Below are 19,744 nucleotides of genomic sequence, written 5' to 3'. Positions count from 1 at the left end.
AGTAAAATATATCAAAGTACTTCTCAATTGCAATGTACACAGCAAGTACATGTGATTATATTATAGCATAACTTAGCAAAGAATAAAAGTGAAAATTGCATCACCGTAGGGCCTATCACTGCTCGTTATCCTTCTCATGCTTGCAAGTTGATGACTCCTGTTCAACTGCGAGAAGGAGATTTTCCACCCTAACAGGAGGCCAGGCAGCTGACGTCTGCTCCTGATAAAGTCCTGGAGAATCTCCCCCTGCCGCTGCCCAGGGACACCGTTAAAAAGCAAAAATGCTGGCTCAGTGTGAGAACCGAACAAGTTTGGAGAGTGGGTAAGTCTCCAAAATTCACTTGTTCCCAGGCTGGATTGAGAGGTAAACACAAAATATACGCTCTCTTATCACGTTAAACACAGCTTGGTCTGCCATGTGGAAAAACACAGCTCATCTGCAATGTCTCAACTGTAATGTCTAACTCCACGTTAAAGCCAATAGGCAGCTAAACTGAATACCAAATGTAATGTCTAATGCCATGTTAAAGCCAATAGGCAGGTAAACTGAATATAGAATGTAATGTCTAATGCTATGTTAAAGCCAATAGGCAGCTAAACTGAATACGGAATGTAATGTTCTCCTGATGAACAGTGAACAACTAACATGTGCAGTGGTGAAACACAAAGTCATTGGTCAAACACAATCAATGGCATAACCCAGCCCCTCGCATGACACTCTTACACCTCTAAGGGAAGTCATGGTGGAAACAGATTGGGCCCCGTTCCCTCAGTTACACAAGTATCATACATGTATTGACAAGCAGAAGCAAGTCTTGCTTCAAAAGGGTTTATTGAAGCAAATGCATTCTACGTAGAAGGCATGAAATGAGATTATGAGGATGAGGAAACCACACACTATTACAACAGTGACCAAGAAAGTGAAAGTTAGAAACAGTCCATAGTATTATCAATATTCCTACACACACTACTAAGATTCCTACATGAGAGAAAGTAGCAGTGATAGCCGTAATCCACCCTTCTAGTGCCGGGAGTGTAGCGCAATCCCCATACCTGTGTTGTAGGTAAAAGAGAGGTCAGTTAGTCTGCTGAAAATCCTCCTCCATGACAGAAGAGGAAGTGCCAAGTCTCTGAAACTGCAAAGGCAATGGACAGCATAAGATGGCGATCTCACTGAATTGTCCCCTCTAAGGATACTAAGGCAGCCTGATGTTTTATAATAAACATTGTGTTATTCTAGGAACTGCCCTGACGTGACAACATGTCCTTATCTGTGTAAGGAAGACACTGTACTTTCTGAGCCAGCAATTCCTGGGAACCTATTATATGTATCTTTGATGCAAGCACAGAATGAAATGTGATGCAAAGCAATGAATAACAAAATTCAGCAATTTACCCATCAGCTCATCCAACTGGGACAAATCTTTGCAGCTGGTTTTCTTACCCTCAACAACTCGAACGGGGACACTTATGTGGTAGATTGGGGGCTTGTGCAATAAAACCATAGCATTGAGTGAACCACCTTCAAAACAATACACTTGTTGAAAATCGCCCACTGGACACACTGAGTTCACACTTAATTCATGTGATCAACCTGCCCACTTGTTTGGGGGTAATACAGTGAAGTCTTGAGATGTCTGATGTCACCTGCTTTAAGTAACATCTCCATCTCCGTGCTAACAAATTGGACCCGATTGTCTGATATTAGTAACCTGGGGAAACCCTCTCTGAGAAAAAATTCTGTTATACTGTGTTCTGCGACAATTATTTCTTCGGGGCACTTCGAATTGAGAACCACTGCTACAAGAGCATAAGGTAAATGCCTCAATAGGGCACTCAGTAGGTTGCAATGGAGGTCTCCTGAAAATCAGTCCCTTTTCCACACCTGAGCACACCACACACCTTCCAGCAAACTGGTCAATCTATTTATCCATGGATCGCCATCACAAGGTCTGACTGATCCTGTGTTTGGAGAAAGTCTTCCTTAGATGCTGTTCGTGGCCCATTCTAAATCTGATATTTTACAGTGGCACTAATTTATCTCCCCTCATCTATAGTCCACCTTTTATGGATAGTTCATCATGAATCTTCCAAAAAGTTGACATGGCGAATCGAAGGACTTCTCTGTGGCCCAACAAGATTTAACATAGGACATGACCAGTTTTAGAACCTCATCTTGGATCAATACCAACTTCCACTCATCTTTCAACACTGCACACATTTCCTCTCAAACGATTGCAGCAATCGGACAGTCTTCGTCGACCTCTTCATTCTCATCATCTGTGATACTATCTGTTGCTGTGAACCTTGACAAAAAATCAGCCTGAACATTTTTGACACCTTTCATGTGTTCTATTTCAAATTGATATTTTAATAATTTTGCAGTGAATCTCGAAATTCTAGGGGTCTGTTCCTTTATCTTTTCCCCTGATCAAATTGGTTTATGATCATTCATAATAGTGAATTTTGTTCCCCAAAGATAATATTTGAATTTTTGTTTAACCCACCAACACGCCAAAAGCTATTTTTCAACTGTATAATAGTGCCTTTCTGATTCTCTCAGAATCAGAACTTTTCCATTTGAGTATGCTAGAATTGCCTCCAGCCCAACATTGGATACATCACCATTATATAACAGTGAAGATTCAGGTCAAATGGTTTCAACATCCTCAAGCTGGTCGTCCTAAAGGAAGTTACTTGCAATTTCAGCAGACATGGGTCGCTCTGGTCTTGGTGATTCCTGCACTTGATCGTCGCTAAATGAAGTGTGGTCACCTCAATAAAAATGATATCAGCAAATGTGAAGATCAACTTTGGAAAGTAAGTTTATTCGGTACAGGAGTCCCCACAGCACGTTGTGTCAGTGCTTCTGCTCCAACCGTCAAGAACGTTTACTCATCTACCAGTTTGCCAACATTCTTATTCCCTACTTTCTAAACTGGTCATCACCACACATTCTAGCAATGTATTTAACTAAGACACTCACACCTGCATATCACACAAATGCCTCTGAGAGGACCTAAAACAATAGAGAACCATTCCATTCTTGGTTATTGTGAGTTTTAGATCGCCCCATATGGATTTGAGGGCTGAATCTGTGCCTCTTTCTGGTTTAAATGCAGATATTGGTTCAACACTAAATTATTTTCCTCTTTAAATTTGGAAAGTTGCATAAAAACTGCTCTTGCGAAGGTTACACAGGAATGGGCCATTAGATAAAGGCTTGTAGTTTTCTAGAGTCGATGGGTCGATGTTGTTGTTGAGGAATGGTCTAATGTAAGAGGTTTTCAACTCAGGTCAGAAAGATCCTAGCTCTTAATTTGTATTTAATATGCTTATAGTTACTTTCCTGCACAGAGTTGTGCTGAGGATGACTTTGAAGATTTTTGGAGGGGCTGAATCTGAAGGTGGTAGATGGAAACTTGGTAATATCCATCTTAACAGTGGTTGTATTATGTGTAAAGGGAGCATTATTTGTTTTGTCCTTGAGCTGGTTTTCAATTTTTAAGAACAGTTCCATGGAGATATTGCTGTAGAAGGCTTGCAATCACGACCTCAGCATTTCGGCACTCTGGTTTGTGGAATTCTGCAAATATCTTGTGGAGTTCCTTTGATGGGCACTCTCCATTAATTATGCACATGGAGTAGTGTCTTTTTGTGGTTCTGGTGCCTGGTTTGGAGCATTTGCACTAGTAGGGCAGTAACAGTTTGCCATTTTCATCCTCATTTTCCTCCACTTGCATAACAAGAGTAACTCAAGTTCTCCTCTATTCGTTTACTGGTTTTCACAATACATGGTACTTTGCCATAGTCTCCAAGGTCAGATAGGCCCATCATGGTAGACACATGTGTTGGACTTTGCACATTGTAGTCTAAGGATAAGGCAAAACAAAGAGTGCAATGAACCCCACCTTTTGGGATACACGCTGCAGAGCAACAGGAAACCTGCCTTCAAATGAGGCCTCATCTGTCACTAGTTTATGGATCCTTGTGCAGAGATTTCCTGCCACTATCAAAAGCTACATCCAGTGTTAGAAGAGAAAAATAATTAGTCATGTTGTTAGCAAGGTAAAGCAATATTTTTATTTAACATAAAGATTAGACATGCAATGGTGGTCTTTTTTTATAAGAAACTTTATTGAATTTTGTGTGGCACAACAGTTCCAGTCTAACCGACCAATGCACATCACCCAACAAAGTCCACAGTGGAAGGTTATACAATACCACAGGATAAAGAAAAGTGACAAATCCATCGAAAGTCCCCACACCTCCGGGTCAACCCAGACTAGTCCCACAAACCCCCACCCCCAGATCTCCACATGGGTGTGGAGACATACCTTGGCTCTGTATATCAGCTCCTCCATCTTGGCACACCAGTCCATCACTGGCTTTGTATATCAGCTACTCCTTCTTGGCACACCAGTTCATCGCGCTCTGCCAGTCTGAGAGTTTTCAATGGTTGTTTTGTGGATGATCTGCCCTGTCCCATAAATAGGCCCTCTTCAATCATAAAAAACTAATCTTATCACAGTTACCAGACACAAGAGCATATCATCAGAATTGGCAAGATGACCTACAGAGTGAAACAGCAGTAGTGTTTCTGTTATTGGTATACACCAAATGGACCTGGTGCTTGAATAGGAATAGGCTGATAGGATTTGCACTGGTGGCCTCAAAGATCTTGGTGCCAGTAAGAATTAAAGGGGGCTATACTGTGTTAAATCTGGTGAGTTTATGCCTAATTAAGACTGTCAGTCGATTCACTGCATTAATGCTCCAGATTTAGGTCCACCATAACTGAATGGATATTGCCTCCTGCATCTTGTACTTCTGGGCCATGGTGAGCCTTGTTGCCAATAGTACGACGATAGTCAGTGTGCCATGTGTGGATCTGAGGCAGTATAGTCTCTCGTCTCCTGTGTAGAACAGAAGGTATATTAAAGAATCCAATTTCAAAGTTGCCATTTTTTGGCAAACAGTCATGCACATTTGGATGGCATCCTTTTTACTCTTGTATTATTTTTACATTTGTAATGTCTATTGCACGTCTTTGTAAAGCAAATAAACAAATAAACATTTCAGGCTTGCCAAATGTAGACCTTTTGTCTTTGCCACTGCTTGATTTTAACTTGGGAGCAAACGAAGTTCTGGACAACCCTGTTCCATATAAGCAACCATGCACACGCCCATGCCTAATAGTACATTTATATGGGTGGTGTGCATGGCCGTCAGCTAAGAAAAATTGCAGCAATACTCAATAGGTGCATTCTTTCCCAAATACTAGTTGCACGTCTAAATAACAACCCCTCCCTAGAATATTGTGCTATCAGTAAATTGACAGAATGAATATTGAAAAGTAAGTGCATATAGAGAAGTATAGATTTACTATTCCTAACTCCACTTTTACATACCTTGAAAATATGCATCTATCTATATCTATCTGTATATACATACATATATATATATATATATATATATATATATATATATATATATATATATATATATATATATATATATATATCCACACACACACACACACATATATATATATTGTAGGTACATATGTGTGGAGTGTGGAATAAAAAAACTATAGATGACGATATTTTGGATTCGATGTTCTGTCCTCTATATTCTCTTCAATTGATATCCTGGTTTTCATATTCAGGGTGCCCACAGTGTGATTCTAAGTGAAAGAATATGTGGATTTTTAAGGTACATATTAAAGAACACTTAATCAACTTTTCACTATCCAACTTTAAATCTTATCAATTAGATAGGAGTTAAAGTAGAAGGATGTAATGTTGTAAAGTAAGCAGACTCACAGCTCAGAGCCCTCCCAGTTACACCTCTTACCTGAGGTGGTGGATCTACAGCCTCTACACTCAAAATTCATTTGCTTGAGGATGTCCTACCTGGGACATTCTGCATGAGGAAATCATCACACCTAGAAGGCCTGCAAGAATAAACCTCACCTCAAATAGTTTGGAAACTTCTTCTGCTTTATGAAGTGTGGAGTTTCCTAATTCTAACCAACTTTGTGAGAGAAGTTTTAATTTAACTTGTCGCTAATTTAAAATAACTTTACAAAGAGTTTGCACCATATCCATCAAGAACATTTTGAGAAATTAGTGGTGAGCAGAGTGTTTTAAATATTTTAGGGATGCAACAATGGGAAAAACGAACTAAAATTGTAATTTCATTTAACAGGTGAATTTGGAAAGGTCATGCTAAGCTATACTTGCTTTAAAGATTGACCTTATGTTATTTCTCTTGCATTATTTGATTTTGATTTTGACTTATTATGGTTGCTAAATCTGCATGATTTAACTAACCATGTTTTGCCTCGTATAATGAACTCATTTTCAATCAACCCTTATTGTTTTTATTTGAATTCTTGTCTTGTAGGGGTTCCATTTACTGGCACTGGATTTAGTCTCAAGAAGATTCGAAATGTCCTGATTCGATGTCTTAGTCCTGTTAATTGTTTTAACTTGAAAATCAACAGCCTTACGAACTGATCATCATAAACACTGTTTAAACATTTTAATGGCTGCAAGCTTCATAACTCTCACCAGGTTTAAGGCCTAAGACTACTGCATTGCAAGCCTGTCCCACTATGGTGATGGTACGTGACCACAATCCGAAATCTTGAAGCCAATTATCTATTCTCATTTTGGTAATGAGCATGGTTGTCAGTTTGGGACACTTGTGGGTCCATTCATTACCATATCCAGCTTTTCACCACCTGCCTTTATTTATTTATTTATTTATTGCAAGATAATTTTTTGAGCAACAGATTCATTTTGTATTCTAAATTGAAAAAACATATTCTTTGCACTAGGGCTAATAACATTTTAGAAATAAATGTGCCACAAACTGATGATGCAAACCAACAGCCTCATTATAAGTTTGGTGGTCCCACTGCTGGACCGCCAAACTCGCGGGGAGGATCCCACCGCCATGGCGGTGGCGTCCCCCTGTCCTATTACACTGTTCCCACCGGTCTGACCGGCGAGAGCATTGCAATAGAGCATTCCTGCCAGTCAAACAAGGCAGGAACAATGCTACAAGATAGGAATCAGGTCCCTTAAAGGAGCCGAGTCCTATCTCATAGCACAGAAGGGGCCAACCAGCACCCCCGGAATGCCCACTGTCTGCAAAGCAGACATTGCGCATTACAAAGGTGCTGGGCAGAGGGGCCCCTGCACTGCCGCTGGGCATAGACATTGCAGGGGCTCCTCTGTGGCACCCAGCACACCGTCGCCCCTTGTCTTTCCATGTTGGCGAAACTGCCATGGAAAGGCTGGCAGTGAGGGGAGTTATGATCAGCCAGGTGGCGCTGAGTTCAGTACCGCTCTGGCTGAGTACAACTCTGATACCCGTCATACCGTCAGGAACCATGTCCCTGTCGCAGATGGCGGCCCCCTGGTGGGTCCGCCCACCAGGGTTGTAATTGGGCAGTTAGAACGCCCAGAGGGCTTGCAATGTGGCCCCAAGTCTTTAAAACATGTCACTGACTGAAGCCTTGGAAAAACATCATCCCTAGCTTAGGGAAATGTGCAATACATATGAGGATGCAAGCATTTGAAGAATGTAGTTTGGTCTTTCACACAAATGTGCATTCAGGAAAGCAACTCTCTGGGAAAATGAATTCTACTTTTTTATTTGAACTCTTAAATCTTTTTTTGCTGAGCATCCTGAACAGGACTAGCATTGGGCCTGGCTGGAAAAATTCCAGTCGCTTGCAAAGTTGGCAGCATTTGGGGACTCCTCGCTATCCGTGTAACAAGTGTTCCTGATAAATTCTGTCATCCAGTGCATGATGCAGTTTTTTTCCATTGACACATGTGAGATTTGCTTTGCCACACTCTGGCAGTTGCCACAATACTAAGTAGCCGCTAGCAAGTGTGTGGGAAATTTGGTAGCTACTAACACTGCTTCTAGCTGCGACGGTGCCTTCCTGCACCTTTTTTGTGACGCTGGTGAACTTGAGCGAATGCTGCAGCACTTCGAGCAGGCTCTCTGCTCGAGAAACAGCCAAATCTACTCAAAAAGATGTTTTCAAGTTGATATTATTCTCCAATGGACTATTCAAGTTGTTTTTTAATGTGAGAAGCCTTTTTTATTTTTACTTGTTTTTCAACAAGAAGAAAGTGCCCCAGAGACTCCAACTTCCTGTCCTTGTCCAGCAGGCTCCTCCCAGTGCTTTGTCTATCTCCTGTTCACTTTTCATTTGGATTCAGAGCTGGAAGAATCACTCTCTTTGTATGCTCCATATTTACAATTGAATTTAAAGATTTTGTTTTTGTGATATCACAAGTAAGTTTAAAAACTCTTATAAGGGTGTTGGTTGTTTGACAGAGGCCCTGTACCAGTATTTAATTGTATTTTTATTTGATTTTTTACATTTATTGTGGTGAGTGGCCTGCAGTTTCAGTAGAGGCCTGGTTATTTTTTTACATTTCATTTTTCATCTTTTGTAAAGGAAAAACGTTGCACAGTTCAGTACATTTTTGTTTGTTACATTTGCAATATTAATTTATTTTACTATATGACCTAGTCTACCTGCGCGCCATCCTGCTAGCAGGCCCAGTATTAGTCATGGGGGCATGAAATAACACTTTCTGTGGTATATGTTGTTTAAAAACATCATTTAGGGTAGGGATTGAATTTAATAATTAAAAAGGTGATTTTTTTGCATTTCACATTTTGTTTCTGCACAAATTCTATTGGTGGGGTAATATTTGATGCCTTGGGAGGTTGTGTGTTGATGTAAACTTTTTATAGCTTAGTTGATTTTCATTGTTGGCATTGCGGAATTAAAAGTAGTGTTTTTTTCATTGTTACCATACCTCCTTTGTCTGGCCAGTGTAGGTGACAGTGTGTTTGCCACAGGCCACCATTTGTCTTTGTTCTCTATGCCATGGGGCCAGGGTCCATTTTGTGTAGTCAGTGTCCATAGGCCTGCATGTGTTCTTTGTTTTACATGCCTCCATGCATGTTTTTTGTCATGTGGCCAACGACCATTTTGTGTAGCCAGCCAGTGTGGTTTTGCCATAGGGCTGCATGTGTTCTTTGTTGTGGCCATGTCTCCTGCCTTGCTGTTTTTGGTTGAACATGTGGCCGGCGGCCATTTTGTGTAGCCAGCCAGTGTGATTTTGCCAATGGCCTGCATGTATTCTTTGTTGTGGCCATACTTCCTTCTTGCTGTTGTTGGTTGACCATGTGGCCTTCGGCCATCTTGTGTAGCCAGCCAGTGTGCTTTTGCCATGGGCCTGCATGTATTCTTTGTTGTGGCCATGCCTTCTTGATTGCTGTTGTTGGTTGATCATGTGGCCGGTGGCCATTTTGTGTAGCCAGCCAGTGTGCTTTTGCCATAAGCATGCATGTATTCTTTGTTGTGGCCATGCCTCCTTTCTTGCTGTTGTTGGTTGATCATGTGGCCGGCGGCCATTTTGTGTAGCCAGCCAGTGTGATTTTGCCAATGGCCTGCATGTATTCTTTGTTGTGGTCATACTTCCTTCTTGCTGTTGTTGGTTGACCATGTGGCCTTCGGCCATCTTGTGTAGCCAGCCAGTGTGCTTTTGCCATGGGCCTGCATGTGTTCTTTGTTGTGGCTATGCCTTTTTGCTTGGTGTTGTCAGTTAACCATGTGGCCAGTGCCATTTTGTCCATTCACCCTTTTTTCCAGTTTTCAAAGCCATTTTCTAATGAGATTGATAGGAGTGAGCCATGCATTTTTGTTTTACTTTTTGCTGATATCAGTTTAATAATATGGTTGAGGATCATTGTAGCATCTGTATATTATGATTATGAACAGTGTTTAACCCCTTCGCTGCAGGCCTTTTCCCCCTCCTGTGCCGAGCCTTTTTTTGGCTATTTGGGGCAGTTCGCGCTTAGGCCCTCATAACTTTTTGTTCACATAAGCAACCCACGCCGAATTTGTGTCCTTTTTTTCCAATATCCTAGGGATTCTAGAGGTACCCACACTTTGTGGGTTCCCCAGAAGGAGGCCAAGAAATTAGCCAAAATATGGTGAAAAATTAGTTTTTTTCAAAACAATTGGAAAAAGGGGCTGCAGAAGAAGGCTTGTGGTTTTTCCCTGAAAATGGCATCAACAAAGGGTTTACGGTGCTAAAATCACCAGCTTCCCAGCTTTCAGGAACAGGCAGACTTGAATCAAAAAACCCAATTTTTCAACACAATTTTGCCATTTTACTGGGACATACCCCATTTTTACGATTTTTTGTGCTTTCAGCTGCCTTCCAGTCAGTGACAGAAATGGGCATGAAACCAATGCTGGATCCCAGAAACCGAAACATTTCTGAAAAGTAGACAAAATTCTGAATTCAGCGAGGGGTAATTTGTGTAGATCCTACAAGGGGGACGCGCTGTGTGTTCGTGAGGGGGCAGGAGCCCTTTAAACTTTGCATCTGTGCTCTGATTGGGCGCGAGGCCCTACTTCAGCAAGGAAGCATGCCCGCTGCCGCGGGACGCGCTGTGTGTTCGTGAGGGGGCAGGAGCCCTTTAAACTTTGCGTCTGTGCTCTGATTGGGCGCAAGGCCCTACTTCAGCAAGGAAGCGCGCCCGCTGCTGCGGGACGTGCTGTGTGTTCGTGAGGGGGCAGGAGCCCTTTAAACTTTGCATCTGTGCTATGATTGGGCGCGAGGCCCTACTTCAGCAAGGAAGCGCGCCTGCTGCCGCGGGATGCGCTGTGTGTTCGTGAGGGGACAGGAGCCCTTTAAACTTTGCATCTGTGCTCTGACTGGGCGCGAGGCCCTACTTCAGCAAGGAAGCGCACCCGCTGCGCGGGATGCGCCCCGGCAAAGCCCGGGCCAAGGGCGGGCCCGTCCTTCGCCCGTCATCGCCTGGAAGAGGCTGGGCTGGGCCCCCCCCTCTTTAATTTTTGATCCGGCCCCCCAGTGACAAGAGCCTTCAAACCCTGTGCCCAAAGTAAAAGATTGAAAGTACCCCGCCCATTTTTGCTAGCGAACGTTTCTCCCCACCTTGTGCAGTCTAATTGGGCGGGGAAGGCCAAGGGTTACCCCAAGTTACTTTAAGATATTCCATTAAGGGAAACTGTTCTATACACACGAAAACAGACCCCTGAGTAACCTGTCACTACGTAAAACATGGGTAAAAGGAAGCATTCAAAATTAAATAATTTAAAACATAGTTCATCTATACTAAAATATATCTCTGGGGCGATGGGAATGATAGATAAACAAATCACCACAGTCGAAGGGCAATTGTCATTGCCCAAAGACCAATCCCACGAATTACCAGGGACTGTAGAATTGCATCATAATTCCCCATCTAGTGAACTTGGGGATGAGCACTCAAAAGTAAGGCATTCAAATGGATGCATTAAAGACACCTCAAATTTAATCTACTCCGTGGATGAAATATCCCCTGCTGCTAAGCGACCAAGGAAACCGGAGGTGGGCTTGGCGGATAAGACCCAAAAAAAACCGCCAGTGATAGATCTAATAACTACCCCAATCAAAAAACATTCTAAGAAACTAACTCGGAGGAAACCCCCAAGCTTAGCAGGAGACACCATTCGATCACTCCTTATAAATCTCCATGAGCTAGTAAATTAGCTGAAATCCTCCATTGGAGCCACTCTTGACTCCATGTCGGAGCGCTTAAAGGGGGTGGAGAGCAGCCTTGAGGCAGGTCTTGGAATGATAAAGTCCTTACAACGGGAAGACACGCATCATGTAACTAAGGACTCTAAAATAACATTGCGGTCCTCAGAACACGAGAATAATATACAATCCATCCTGTACAATAGGTCAAATGGTATACACTGGAATGTTAACTCCCAGAGCGAGTCACAATCTCAACCATTAGCTCCTCATTTGAACCAAAATCTTCGATCTTCATTTTCCCCGATCACATCGCATAATCTTCCTCCAGATAAAAAAGTTTTAAACCCTATACTATGTAAGACAGCAGGCAATGCTATGCGTAGGACAGCGATTACCTACCCCCATTCAAATCTAGGGAGAAATACACCTAGTAGGACTAGATCCCCGAATCCTGCTTACCTGCCTAGTGACCTACTACATCTCCCCCGGAGGCTACACCATATTTAGTGATCTTGGCCAACGTCCCACCGATAGATGACCAACAACGAGAAACATGGACGGCCTTGAGAAACAAGGCCCTTAATTGGATCGGAGCCCGAATGGGCCCTGGAATGGTGAGGGCTCTTTTTGATGATATAAAAATGGTCAGAAGAATTAAGTGGATAGGAAACAGTAAGAAAGTGCTGGTGGGAGACTGTGTGGTCCTCTCTTTTGGCTCACCAAACCTAGTGAATGGAATCATTCATGATTTGGGAGCCAGACAAGTTACTTCACAAGGAATTTCGTTACTACCCCTGGGATATTTTTATCAAAGACCAGCGGGGTATAACCCCATCCATTCACAACAAGTTGAAGCACCTTTATCCAGTCCAGATTTATCTATAAGGTGCAATAGATTCCATCCCCTTACAACTTTGGAAGATATAGATTGACTCGATAAGAATCAGCCAGTTCCCTCTGATGAAGTAGCCCAGATAGTACACACATCAGGGTCGGACCTACTAAAGGAAAGTATACCATATACAATGGCTCCTATAAGGAACGAGATACTACCTCACCTAAGCCAGAGCAGTGTTCCTAGAAACATACCTTACTCAATTCGCGGCGATACACCCCCCCACTCCCCAAAGGACCAGTACTGTAATTTTAAACAGAAATCGAAAATAGCCTTGTTATTCTGGAACATTGCAGGTCTAGCTAATAAGTTAGTCAATGAGACCTGGGCAAACTTTATAGAAGATTATTCATGTGTTTGCCTACAAGAGATGTGGCTTTTAAGTCCTGTCCACGTAAACGGCTATAAAACATTTCATACTCCTGCTGAGCAGTCTAGGTATGGTAGACCTAAAGGGGGATTGTGCACATATATTTCCAACAAGCTATCCTTACAGAATCTAGAGATGCAATTTATGGGTCCGTATTACCAAATGATAGAGAGTAACCTGGATCACAAGACTCATTTAGTCATTATAAATTTTTATAACAACGTCGCTCCAGGAGAATTTTCTAACATTTTAATGGAAATGGGAAATGACCTAAAAAAAAATATGTGAAAAAAACAACCGCAAGACTTTGCTGATTTGGGGTGGTGATTTTAAAGTCCATCCTTGTAAAGAAATTTCTGATAAGATATGTGGCTGGGACTTGGAAGGTGTAGGTGTAAGGCTTCACTTCTCTCATAACACTCAAGGAGACTAAATGAATTTATTGGCCCAAACTTATAACCTATCCTTTGTAAATGAACTATATTTGGACGAATCACAGTTTAAACCAACGTATAATAGAAGGGGCGCAAATACTGTGATCGATTATGTTTTAATGTCAATTCACTTTGCACACTACCTTACAAATTATACCTTGCACGACATCGCAATTAGCGACCACTATCCCCAGAGTCTGAATCTCTTACTATCCCCCCTAATATCAGCTAGGGAGGATAGGATTACACTGGTAGATGATATTGAATTAGTGCCGCGCAATGGATACACTATGAAGTGGTCACAGACAGATCCCAGGTCTCTGTTGAAACAGTTAATATGTCACTGTAAACACGCTTTTGCAGACTGTCTAAGAGAGATTCCAGAACCAGGGCGATGTTTCAGTGCGTTTATGTTGATTACCCAAACCATAAAAGAAGCCCTCACCATTAGATGCAGTAAGATAGGGAAAAAAAGGACGTGCGGATGGTTTGACCATAACTGTACACAAGCACATAAGAGATTGAAAAAGGCGCTAAGTGCCCCAAAAAGGTGCTTAATTGATATACGTAAACGTAGACAGGAATATAAGACAGCAATGAAGGAAAGGAAACTGATCATGAAAACAACTTTGTGGGAAACTCTTCACATAGCAAGTCGTATGAAAGATAATATCCTCTACTGGCAGACAATAAACTCCCCTCGTGTTAGGGGATAGAGACATCCCTAGGATGGAAATTGCGATTTCCGAAGAGGACTGGGTTGCACATTTCTCCAAAATATACTCATTGACTAGCGCTATAAAGTCAACAGATCCCACACATGATCAAGACCTACAGGAAGGTCCGTGCTTGGTCATAACCCCCGAATTTAGTCTTCAGGAGGTAGAGGAAGCTATAATATTAAGTAATCCAGGGAAAGCGCCGGGCCCTGACGGTGTTCCGATCAACGTATTTAAGGCCAATATCGAGCTGTGGGGGCCTGTACTGACGCAGACATTGAGGGCTATCTGCATATGCGGACCCCTACCATCTTGGAGAGATTCCAATATTATTCCACCATATAAAAAGGGTGACCGCCTTAATCCAGCCTGCTATAGGCCAATCTCCCTGCTGGATACAACAGCTAAACTAGCGGGGAGAATAATTCTGAACAGGTTGCAAACATGGGCGGAAGAAAAGAACGTTTTATCCCCTGTCCAGTATGCATTTCGGAAAGGAATCGGAACAGTGGAGCAAAGCCTAAATTTAAGTCTTATTATTGGAAAGTATACTAAGATTAGAGCAGGCAATCTGTACCTGGCCTTTATCGATTTATCATTGGCTTTCGACTGTGTAATTCATGATAAGTTATGGGCTATTTTAAATAGCATGGGGGTAGAACCGGCCATAATTCAATTTATACGTGAAATGTACACAGGGTGCAGAGCAAGAGTGAGGTATGGGTTAAAAGGGGAATGTACTCGCCCCTTTGGTCTATACAGAGGAGTGCGCCAAGGCTGCGTTCTTGCTCCGTTCCTGTTCTCAATGTATATAAATAACTTAGAAAAAGAACTGGCTACTAAGTGCAAAGATCTACCCCAAATAGACAACCGAGCCGTTCCGGCATTACTTTACGCAGACGACGCAGTATTAATGGCCAGGACCCCAACAGCTTTCCAAAAACTCCTAACAACTTGTATTACATATATGTCACAGCTGGGTGTTACTGTCAATCGCTCCAAAACCTTTATTATGAACTGTGGAGGGAAGCGCGGCAAGACTTACAACACTACTATTGCGGAAGGGATGGTCAAAACCGCGCAAACCTTTTCTTACCTGGGCATAATGTTCGATAAACAGGGTTCTTGGGCCAACTGTAGGAAGACGAAAGGAGTACACCTGATCAAAACAACGATGGCATTAAGGCTTTTCTCCAAAAGGCTTGGGGGGATTACCCCGCCGAACATGATAAAGATTTATAAAGCCAAGTGCATTCCGGCCGTCACGTATGGGGCGGGAATTTGGGGATATACAAACTGTGACTTGGTACAGTCGGTGGAAAATAATTTCTTAAGACATCTGCTGAGGGTTCCAAATGGCACTTCATCATATGTCATTCACTCGGAACTGAGGTTCCCCTTTATTGCAGACCAGATAAAGATCCAGCCATTATTATTATGGCATAAAGTTTGGACCTCGGAATATACCGGATTAAACAAGGCCATCTTGATTGATTGCATGGAGTCACTACACACAGCGAGGGTACCATGGTTAAAATATATTAAGACCTTTTTTGAAAATATGGGCAATAAAGTCTATTATACAAACCCAGCCTAGCTGGGGAAAATATCTAGGAAGGACTTGAGTGTTCTGGCATTAAAGTATCTAGAAGATACACGTTGGGGGGCTGAATTAAAAAAAAACACAGTCATTCACAACCAAATAATTTTGACGGCTGAGGGCATGCAGCCGTACTTGGCAAATGTGGTAAACCTTCGCCATTGCTTTGTTCTTACCAGATTAAGGTTAGATACATTTCATCGTTTAGTTTCATTTCCAACTATGAACGATTGGTCTACCACGCTAAAGGCATGCCCCTGTGATGCAAAGGCACCTCAATCCACAATTCATGTGGTTTTATTCTGTAAATTTTACGCCAACCAAAGGAAGCGCCTAGTAGTGCCACTTTTAAGGTCTATCAATCTGCCCCAGTGTCGTACAGCATATGCCTGCCTTCAGTCTCTATCCTCCTTAGAGATGTGTGGAACTTTGGCCAAATTTTTATGTTCTGTATTAAAGATAAGAAAATCCATGGGGGTGGTGACGTAATTGTAATTTTACTGTGATTGAGATTTTATCGATACACCAGATAATCCATTGTGGTTTGTTTTTATTCTTTTACTATTTAATTTATTTAATTTTATTATTATATATTGAAATGTATTATAATTTGATACTTTTATGACTTGTTGAAAGTCGAATAAAGTTTGTATACTAGATACTACAAGGGTTTCCTACAGAAAATAACAACTGAAAAAAAAATATTGAAATTGAGGTGAAAAAATCTGCAGTTTTTCTCTACGTTTTACTCTGTAACTTTTTCCTGGAATGTCAGATTTTTTAAAGCAATATACCGTTACGTCTACTGGACTCTTCTGGTTGCGGGGATATATAGGGCTTGTAGGTTCATCAAGAACTCTAGGTACCCAGACCCAATAAATGACCTGCACCCTGCCTTGGGTTTTCATTCTATACCGGGTATACAGCAATTCATTTGCTGAAATATAAAGAGTAAAAAATTGCTATCAAGAAAACCTTTGTATTTCCAAAATGGGCACAAGATAAGTTGTTGAGGAGCAGTAGTTATTTGCACATCTCTGAATTCCGGGGTGCCCATACTAGCATGTGAATTACAGGGCATTTCTCAAATAGACGTCTTTTTTACACACTCTCTTATATTTGGAAGGAAAATATGTAGAGAAAGACAAGGGGCAATAACACTTGTTTTGCTATTCTATGTTCCCCCAAGTCTCCCGATAAAAATGATACCTCACTTGTGTGGGTAGGCCTAGTGCCCGCGACAGGAAATGCCCCAAAACACAACGTGGACACATCCCATTTTTTGACAGAAAACAGAGGTGTTTTTTGCAAAGTGCCTACCTGTAGATTTTGGCCCCTAGCTCAGCCGGATCCTAGGGAAACCTACCAAACCTATGCATTTTTGAAAACTAGAGACCTAGGGGAATCCAAGATGGGGTGACTTGTGGGGCTCTGACCAGGTTCTGTTACCCAGAATCATTTGCAAACCTCAAAATTTGGCTAAAAAAACAATTTTCCCCCACATTTTGGTGACAGAAAGTTCTGGAATCTGAGAGGAGTCACAAATTTCCTTCCACCCAGCGTTCCCCCAAGTCTCCCGATAAAAATGGTACCTCACTTGTGTGGGTAGGCCTAGCGCCCACGAAAGGAAATGGCCCAAAACACAACGTGGACACATCACATTTTTTCACAGAAAACAGTGCCTACATGTGGATTTTGGCCTCTAGCTCGGTCGGCACCTAAGGAAACCTAGCAAACCAGCACATTTCTGAAAATTAGACACCTAGGGGAATGCAACATGGGGTGACTTGTGCGGCTCTGACCAGGTTCTGTTACCCAGAATCCTTTGTAAACCTCAAAATTTGGCCTAAAAAACACTTTTTCCTCTCATTTCGGTGACAGAAAGTTCTGGAATCTGAGAGGAGCCACAAATTTCCTTCCACCCAGCGTTCCCCCAAGTCTCCCGATAAAAATGGTACCTCACGTGAGTGTGTGGGCCTAGCGCCCACGAAAGGAAATGGCCCAAAACACAACGTGGACACATCACATTTTTTCACAGAAAACAGAGGTGTTTTTTGCAAAGTGCCTACCTGTGGATTTTGGCCTCTAGCTCAGCCAGCCCCAGGGGGGGCAGAAATGTCCTAAAATAAATTTGCCCCCCATCCCCCAGGGACCGACCCTTGCCTACGGGGTCGCTCCCCTTGCGTGATGGTGCAAAAAAAAAGATCCCCAGTGCCTAGTGGTTTCTGCCCCCCTTGGGGGCAGATTCACCTAAAATCAGCCGATTTGCCCCCAAGGGGGGCAGAAATGGTCTAAATACAATTTGCCCCTCCAGGGGAGCGACCCTTGCCTAAGGGGTCGCTCCCCAGCTCTAAAAAAAACTAACAAACAAAAAAAAAAACACACAAAAAAATTAGCCCTGGCGCCTAGAGGTTTCTGCCTACGGGGTCGCTCACCTTGCGTGACGGTGCAAAAAAAAATATCCCTGGTGCCTAGTGGCTGATCTGCCCCCTAAGCGGGCAGAAATGGCCTAAGTACAATTTTCCCCTCCAGGTGAGCGACCCTTGCCTAAGGGGTCGCTCCCCAGCACTAAAAAAACAACAACAAAAAACACAATTTCCAGTGCGATGGGGGAGTCTCTGTGGCAATCAGTGCGCGCTCACGTCACAGGGGGGGGGGATCAGGGGTGGAAGGGCTTCCCCTTCCATCCCTGCCTTTGGGGGGTGGGGGAAGCACACAGAGGGAGCGAGAGCGCTCCCTCTAAGCTGTGTGCCGAGGACGTAATGGTTACGTCCTCGGCACAGCAGCACTGTGCTGCAGGACGTAACCATTACGTCCGCGGCACAGAACGGGTTAATATTATATGCATTTGTTGCATTTTTCACCTTGCATCCCGATGGGTTTCTCATAGTCACCTTGTGCACCTGCAATTCATTTTTTAATTTTTTTATTTAAATTTTTTCAAAAAATGGTTTATTTTTTTATTTTTTATTTTTTAATGTTACATTTTTTTGTTTAAATGTTTACATTTTTACCATTTCTTTGAACAATTTTATTTCTTTTCTGTATTTTCCCTCCATCCATCCATTCACACCCCTGCCTGCTATAAGCGCACAGCCACACAGCAGCATTAATTTTCTAAATATTATTTCATTTTCTCCTGGACCCCCCGCCTGTCATAGGTATACACACACCAGCAGCATTGATTTTTAAGGATTATTCAAATTCCCTCCGGACCCCTTTGTCTGCTGTAGGAGCAAAGTACATCAGCATTCATTTTTTAACAATCATTCCATTTTCCCTACCCCTCCCTGACTGCCACAGGTGTCTCCTTTAGATGCACATAAAACAGACAGTTACATCTGTATGTTATTATCCCGATTGGAAATAAAATTTTATGTCATGGTGGTGTTGTTTGACTTTGGGAGGGATAAACTATTGTTGTTAATTATTAAGGATAATAACTTAAGTAACCAACCAAACTAAGGCCCTCATTACGACCTCAGCGGTCTTTTCGCAAGACCGCCGAGACACCGCCGTGCTGAAGACCGCCAGTGGTGGCGGTCTTCTGCGCCGCGTATTATGACCGCTGGCAGCCCTCTGTCCTTTTCCGTACGGAAAGCCACCAGCAGCCATACTGGCGGTCGGCAGGAAAGTGGAGGCTGCTCAACCTCCACCGCCACGTCAACAGAACACCGCCCACAGAATCACGTCCCATGATTCGGTGTGGTGGTGTTCTGGTGACAGTGTGCTGGTGGCGGAGCTGCCCCCATGGATCCCGTCCCCTCCCAGAGGGCCAACGGACAAGGTAAGTTGATAGTCCGTTAGGGGAGGGGGTGGGAGGGTGATGTGTGTTGTGTGCGTGCATGGGGGTATGCGTGTGAGTGTGTAGAGGGGGTGTGTGAGTGCGTGTATGCGTGCAGGGGGGTGCTGTGTGTATGGGAAATGTGTGTGGGTCGGTCAGTGTGCATGTCTGTTTGTATGTGTGCGGGTATGTGTTGTCGTGATGTTTGTGTGCGTGTAGGGGTGCATGTATGTGCATGTTGGGGTGTGTGCGTGTAGGGGTGTGTATATGTGTATATGTGCATGTGGGGGGAGGGTGGTGAGGGGGGTTGTGCCACCTTTGGGGGTGGCAAGGGGGCAGAGGGTG

Source organism: Pleurodeles waltl, chromosome 3_1 (genome assembly GCF_031143425.1).
Source record: "Pleurodeles waltl isolate 20211129_DDA chromosome 3_1, aPleWal1.hap1.20221129, whole genome shotgun sequence".
In the NCBI taxonomy this organism is placed as follows: domain Eukaryota; kingdom Metazoa; phylum Chordata; class Amphibia; order Caudata; family Salamandridae; genus Pleurodeles; species Pleurodeles waltl.
Note: the sequence above shows the minus strand (reverse complement) of the source record.